Source organism: Chrysochloris asiatica, unplaced genomic scaffold (genome assembly GCF_000296735.1).
Source record: "Chrysochloris asiatica unplaced genomic scaffold, ChrAsi1.0 scaffold00019, whole genome shotgun sequence".
NCBI classification, from domain to species: domain Eukaryota; kingdom Metazoa; phylum Chordata; class Mammalia; order Afrosoricida; family Chrysochloridae; genus Chrysochloris; species Chrysochloris asiatica.
This window is the reverse complement of record NW_006408537.1, coordinates 15,193,290-15,201,557: the sequence shown is the minus strand read 5'-3', so window position 1 is coordinate 15,201,557 and position 8,268 is coordinate 15,193,290.

Here is an 8,268-nt window from a genome sequence, read left to right as displayed (position 1 = left end):
ACGGCACTTAACAACAACAATTAGGGAAATTTACAGATCACAATGAAGGCTCAAAATATGCTCAGGGTACATTTCCTCCAGCCACTTGGGCCCACAGCAGGCCTCTCTCTCCTGGGGGAAAAGTTGCAAATCTCCTTTAGGGATGCTAATAAATGCCCACAGGGCACATTACTCTACCATAGCCTCAACCTAGTTTCCAACAGGTAAGATGATTGGAGTGTAGATAATATTTAGCTGCAAGGCTAATTTTGAGTGGGGATTAGGAAATATTGTATTAAAGAAGAATGGGCAGAACAAAGTACCCTACTAGATATAGAGGTTCATTGTTGCTGTTAAGTGCCATTGAATCAGTTCTGACTTATAGTGACCTTATATAGGGTTTCCAAGGAGCTGCTAGTGAATTTGAACTTCCAACCGTGTAGTCCAAGCCGAATTTATGGCCCAGTGTTTTATCAAACAGTTCCACACTAGGCCTCCATAGAGATTCAAAGGAAAGGATTAACAAAAAAAGATTCTAGATGGTTAAAAACAAAGGAAGAAGAAGAAACAGATGAGGAGGGAGAAGAAAATGGAAAGAAGGGGAAGAAGAAGAATGCCAAAAGAAAAAGAAAGGCTGTGCTCCGGACAAAATGTGTAGATAGAGTTTAGCCTAGTAAATAACCAGATAAAAAAAATGAATAGGTTTTTCACTATAATTTTCCACACCTGCATTTTCCTCCTTTTACAAAATATATAAAGACAATGCAACCAAGATCATTAACAATGACAGTATTTTAAGTACTTCTGATTAGTCTGACCTCTGACTTTATCTACACTATCTGAAATGTCAGCATCATTGAAACATGTTGATGTATGTTACAAGATGTGTCTCTTTATGATAAGCACTGGATGGTTAACCTCAAAGCTAGAAACTCACCAGCTTCTCCTCAGAAACCCTATAGTGGGTTGTTTTGAGACTGAACCAACTCGAAGGTACTTAACAACAACAAAAATGTATTTCTTAATGAAGTACACATGTCTTTAAATTTAACATATGACCAAAAAACAAAAGTTATCCTGAATAAGTTACTTTGCTTTGTAATTGTCATACAATTCAATTTAACTTCCAACCCTGTAAAAACATGTTGAGAGAGCTCTGGTAGCGTAGTGGTTACGAATCGGGCTGCGAACCTTAAGGTCAGCGGTTCGAAACTACCAGTCGCTCCGCGGGAGAAAGATGAGGCTTTCTACTCCCGTAAAGATTTACACCCTCGGAAACCCTGTACAGGGTCGCTATGGGTCGGACCCGACTCAATGGCACTTAACAACAACAACAACAACAAACATGTTGATTAGTGTTGTAGCTCACAATAGCATTTATTTGGAACCTTTAGAATTAGGTAAATGAAAGATAGGTGTACACCTCTATATTATGTACAGAATATCAATGAAACTAGCCAGTTGCTGACAAAATGTACACTTTATTAGGAGACATAGAAAACAAAATTTCATTCTATGTATCATGTCCAATTATCCCACTTCTCAGTTATGTATTCTTGTTTGGATAGATTTGGTAATAAAATAAATTTTAAAAAAGAAGAAGAGGAAGACATCTGTGTGAGCTGGAATTACATGGTGCTGCCTTGCTTTTCTAGGTCTCACAAGTTTTCTGCATTTGACAATATGCCTTTTTACCACTTTTCTATTGTGAAATTTAGTGGAAAACATTTTAATTTTCCTTCTCTGGCAGGTTTCAATCTTACACAGGTTCTACTTTCACATGTAAATCTTATCCCCTGTGCACTTTTTAAAGTAGCAGGAGGGGGAGTTCAGGACTTTGTACTGAATTGACTCCCAATGTGAGTCCCTGGATGTGCTGTCTTTCCTCTGTACATATTAATGGTTCGGCCTCTATCACTGAGATGACGTTCCCCAGCAGCCACTAAATTATTCTAAGATTAGAAAACTATAAGATCTGAAATGACTAGCATAAGGAGTACCACAAAGGAAATGAAAAAAAATCAGAAGTATATTGGAATTACTACTGGAAATTCCTCTTTAGAAATTATGAATAGTTGTATGTAGTTCACAGATTATCTTACTGAAGAATCAGGAGAAAAATGGCCCTGGATGTAGACTATACAATTCTTTTGGTACGAGACATTCACAATGATATTTACAAACAATCATAAAGTAGTTTTGTTTATTCTCACAAAAACTAAACAAGTATATGTTATTACAGCTATAGCTTTGCCTGTATAGTAAACTATAGTGGCCTTCAGAGAAGATGTAGAAAAAGAAAAAAAGATGTTCCTCAAGCTGCTACTTTGAGGAAGAAAGCTCAAGGCAAGAAAGCTATTAGCCAGAAATCTGCTGAGAAACTCCCATTTCCAAGACCAGATATAGACCATGGCAGAATTAATAAGCCACAGCGAATTAAAATGACTAAATTTTCCAACTCATTACAATCTGTAAATCCAGGTGAATGGATTGTAATACTACGCTAAAGGGCATCAGACACCTGCAGAAGATTTAGAGAACAGGGTGATTTACAAGGAGTAAAATGATAAAGTTACTTTATATGTCTAGGATTCACACTAGCTTAGATGCAGTCTAGAAGGAAGACTGTTATGAGTGGCTCTAAGAGAAAAAGTAACTCAAAATGTTTAAGAAATATATATGGAAATAATATAATGAATGCTGGAAATCCAGTGGTTCCCAAATAGTTTTGTTATACTCTGTAATAGTTGTTTGTTTAAAAATAATATAGATGTATGTGGCACTGCAGGATCATGCATCAGATTGCAAAGTCGATTTGAACTGTAAGGTCAGTGGTTCAAACCTACTAGATGCTCCTCAGAAACCATATACCCTATGCAGGGAAACTATGAGTCAGAATTGACTGGATGACACTTAACAACAACTGTACTATTATATTAGAAACATTAGAAACCATACCTCAAATTGAAATATTTTGTTTTCATATCCCAGAAATTAATTGTCTGCATCGTAGAAGAGCTAATATCACCTTTGAAAGATCATTACTCAAGAAAACACTTGAGGATATATGCCACTCTTGCAATGAAATGGAATGAGATCAGATATACATACTCATTAGAATTGTCTCTTTATAATTCATCCAAAATTTAACAATCACAATATATATTTACAATATAATTGAAAATGTGATGATTAGACAAAACTGGTCATTCTAGAGGCCTCATACTAGTTCAAAAACATGAACCTTTCTTCTGATTTTTATTTTTTTGTGTGTGCCTGTCAATACTTTTATTTTGGTATAAAGACAGGAAGCTGAAAAACATACTGTATTTAAAATTTGCTTTGTTCCCCCTCATGTGGAAACCGCCTTCCCCAGCCTCAGAGCTAATCTGTTCAAATGCAAATACTTAAAAATTACAGCCATAAAACAAAAGCAAGTACAGAAGGAGAAGGCAGTCTGGGCCAGGAGTGTCACTTGGTGTGGAAAACCGAGGTGCTGAACAGGAACTTCTGTTTTTGTTTTTCTTTTACTTCCTCTTTTCTCCTCAGCAAGTGGGTCTGCAGTAACGGCGACATTCCGCTTCAGGAAGACCGCTTCCATAGCCTTGCTGAAGGAGTTCTGGATACTGGGCACCAGGACCTGGTCCAAATTGTTACTCTCCGCATCGTATCCACATGGGCAGGAGAGATGAGGCAGGAGAGATTGGCATAGTTTTGGGAGACATCTCTGCTTTTGCTTTTCCAACTCTCAGCATCTGGGCAAAGGAAGGGAAGGGAGAGTCTTTTTCCAGATTGCCAAAGCAAAATGAGGACTGTCTTGGCTGGCAGTGGGTGACAGAGGGGTCAGCAGAAAGTCTGCAGGGGAGCAGAACTTCTGCTAAAAGAAGAAAGGGAATGGGCAACTTGGACATTGTTGTTGTTGTTAGGTGCCATCGAGTCAGCACAAATTCATAGCGACCTTATGCACAGCAGAATGAAACAATGTCTGATCCTGGACAAACCTCACTACTGTTGCCATACTTGAGTCCATCAATGCTGCCACTTGGCCAATCCATCTAGTAGGAGGTCTTCCTCTTCTGACCCTCCATCTTACCAAACATGATATCCTTCTCCAGCGACTGTTCCATCATGACAATATGTCCAAAGTATGAGAGACGAAGTTTGACCATCTTGGCCTACAAGGAGCACTCTGGCTGCACTTCTTCCAAAACAGATCTATTGTTTTTTTTGGCAGCTCATGGCACTTTTAGTATTCTCCTCCAACACCATAACTCAAAGGCATCAATTCTTCTACGATCTTCCTTATTCACTGTCCAGCTTTCGCATCCATATGAGGCTATTGAAAATACCATTGCTTGGGTCAGGTACATCTTAGTCCTCAAGCTGACATGTTTGCTCTTCAACTTTAAAAAGTTCCTGCACAGCAGATTTACCTAATGCAATACGTTGTCTGATCTCTTGACTGCTGTTTCCGTAAGTGTTGATAGTTGATGCAAGAAGAATGAAGTCCTTGACAACTTCAACCTTTTCTCTGTTAATAAGAATGTTGTTTATTGGTCCAGTGGTGAGGATTTTTGTTTTCTTGACATTGAGATGTAATCCGTACTGAAGGCTGTGCTCTTTGATCATCATCAGTAAATGTTTTAAGTCCTCTTCACTTTCAGCAAGCAAGGTTGTATCATCTGCATATCGCAGGTTGTTAATGAGTCTTCCGCCACATTTTTCTTCATAGAACCCAGCTTCTCATATTATTTGCTCAGCATACAGGTTGAATAAGTATGGTAAAAGAATACAAACTTGTCTCACACCTTTATTAATTTTAAAACATTCAGTGTTCCCATGTTCTGTTCAAACAACTGCTTCTTGGTCCAGGTACATATTCCTCATGAGTACAATTAATTTTTCTGGACTACTCATACTTCACAATGCTGTCCATAGCTTGTCATGATCCACACAATCAAAAGCCTTTGCATAGTCAATAAATTTCTTGATTCTCCTAAAGATTCCCCTAGCTGTAAGCCTTCCAATCCAACTTGGACATTGGCTACCCAAAAAAAAGGGGGGGGGTGTGTGGCTATGAAGGCAAGAAGTGACTGGCTTACAAGCTTTTAAGAGGAAGCCTAGTTCCAGACAGGGCAGGGGTAGGTAGAACTTCCACTGAATGATTTCCAATCTGCTGGGACCTGGCTGGTGAAAAGAAATGTGTATAAGACTCTTGTGGTACAATAGTGAATAAATGCCATCAGGACTGACTGTGATGGTCAGAAATGTAGAGGCAGATTTTTTTTGACAAAAGGAGGGGAGTGACTGATTTTGCAGCCCAGGAGTAGAGGTCTCTGGGACCATCAAGTGAGAAGAGCAGAGAGCAGGACCCTACCAAGAGAAGCAGTGACACCAGGGATGGAAACAGCGACTATGACATGGACAGACTGACGTGGACAGATGAAGTGGCTGGGGACACTCAGGGAGGGAGAAGGGCTGTGTGCTGACAGCTGGGGGTGTGGGGTGTACCCTTTGGTTATTTGATGATGCATGGAGGGGATTGTAATCATTTCAATGAAACAAAATATGACAGGATGAATGTAAAACTGATGTTCTACCATGTAAATCCACATAATTCACAATAAAAACTTAAAAAAAAAGAAGGGAGAGGGATTTTTGACTGTCAGTGCTCGTGGGACCCAAAACAGAACTGCAGGAGCCAGTATCAGAATTAAAGACAGGATACCTTTTTATCTGTAACTGGTAAATTTTTAAACATCATTACCTAACCAAGCAAAACTCATTTTTGTTAATATGTTAAACATCTATTATGGAGTCCTGGTATGGTGCTGGTAAGCACTGGATGGTTAACCACAAGGCCAGTTGTTAAAAGCTACTAGGTATTGCTCAGAAACCCTATAAAGGGTCTCTATGAGTCAGAAAAAACTTGATGGCACTCAACAACAACAACATTAAACTCATTTAACTGGTTGCTTTGTTTATATTGACAAAATTTACCATCTTTTTTAAGATTCCTGTTTCCCATTTAGTAATAGTATGCATATTTTATTATGTGATGCATCAGTTGGGAAATTTTTCCAGAACTTTTGGGGAAAATAAATTAATTATTTTGAGAGGTATTTTTTTAAAAAAATAATTTTCTTTTATAAGCATTATAAATGTACTACTAAACACAGTAAGTACATTTTGTCTTTCCATAAAGACATAGAAGGGCAGTATGATATATTAAGTTGTGTACTCTAATTACATTTTATTGAAATTAGATAATATAGAGATAGAAATAATATTTATCCCTGAATAAGCAATAACAAATATATATAGTCCCAGTTCTTTCATAGTTCTGAGCAGAGTTCTTTCCGGTATATTTGGACATATCATTGAAGAGAGTTAAAATCAACTAAACAGTGCACAGTAACAGCAATATTCATACTGAAGTCTAATAGAATTTTTTAAAAGATGACTAAGGTGTCAATTATTTTACTTTTTATATAAAATTGATTTTTTAATAAAGATTTCTTGATCCTAATTTATTTCTTTCTCACAAAATAGAAAACCACTTATTTTTATGTCTTGAAACTAGTATTATTTAAATCTATTTTATATTAGATATTATATTACTTATATACAATTTTGACACAGTGTATGCATCTATACATTTGACAGTCAGAACCGACTCCACAGCACACAGCCACGATATTGTGTTAGCTCAATGTTTATTAATTTTTAATAGCTAATTGCATTGATGTGCATGGCATAGTATCTAACTTTTTTATTTGTTTTCTTAATGTCTCATACTGGGAACATGTTTTTGTTATTGTAAAATACTACACAGTTGTTTCTGACTCAGAACAACCCTGTATAGGGTTTCCAAGGAGGAATGGTAATTTTGAACTGCTGACCCTGAGGTTAGCCATCCAGTGCTTATTCTACAGTCATACCAGAACTCCATAAGGCTGTGAAAGTGTTCTGCATTTACCGTGTTGGTCAAGAATAGCTTGATATTGGGCAAGTGGCAAGATTCCACGAATCTCTCAAGACCTTATGTCACTTGAATGTCTAGAGATCTGCTATCTGTTGGGAGGCACAAACTGAGAAGAATCTATTTCTCACTCCAATTCTTATTTGATTTGGGATATAAATCTCTTTTAACTAGAAAAATCAATTTATAAATTAGTGGCATGTGACTCAACTGGTTTACAGCTCATGACCTAAATTCTTTGACAACTAGAAATAATCCAACTATATTAAATGATGATATGCTTAAGAATTGTGTTGTTTATAAAACATATTGAATGGTTAAATATTTTATTTCTACAGATGGTAAGAAATGATATTTTCATAATTGTTTAAGTTAATCAAAGGCTAACAGTTAGACACTACTTGTTAATGTACTTGTGTCAATTTATAAGGATATAGATATACATCAAAACTTCCATAGAGAATCGTTTATTGTGGCTGCTATTGTTGTTAGGTGTGATCTAGTGACCCCATGCACAACACAATGAAATACTGCCTGGTTCTGTGCCATCCTTACATTTGTTATGTTTGAGCCCAATGTTACTCCATTTCATTTAGTGAAATGACCCTCTATTTTACCAACCACAATGTCCTTCTACAGAAACTACTCCTGTAGATTTCCAAGGTACCAGAGATGAAGTCTCATCCGTCTCCCTTCTAGGTGTATTGTGGCTGTATTTCTTCCAAAACAGATGTATTTGCTCTTTTGTGACTCCATGGTAATTTCAATATTCTTGGTTAAAGCCATAAGTCAAATGTATCAATTCTTCTCTAGTCTTCCTTGTACATTGTCCAGTTTTCACATGTATATAAGGTGACTGAAAATATCAAGACTCATGTCAGGTGTATCTTCATCCACAAAGTGACATATTTGCTGTTTGACATTTTAAAGAGGTCCTTTGCACATGATCCGCATAGTGAAATATGTCATTTGATTTTGTGACTGCTGCTTCCAAGAGTGTTGACTGTGGAACAAAGTAAAGTGGAATCTGTTGCAATTCAATCTTTCCTCCATTTGTCATGAAGTGATTTATTGGTCCAGTTGTGAAGATATTTGTTTTATTTATACTGACATGCAATCCACACAGAAGACTTTGTATCATTATGTGCTTTATGCAATATAAAACTATATTACAGTAAGGATGTAAAATTATTTCCTACTGTTAACCACAAGGTCAACAATTCAAACCCAATAATCGCTGCTCTGAAACTCTATGTATGTGTGCTAGTGCCTTCAAGTCAGTTCCTACTCATAATGACCCTGTATAG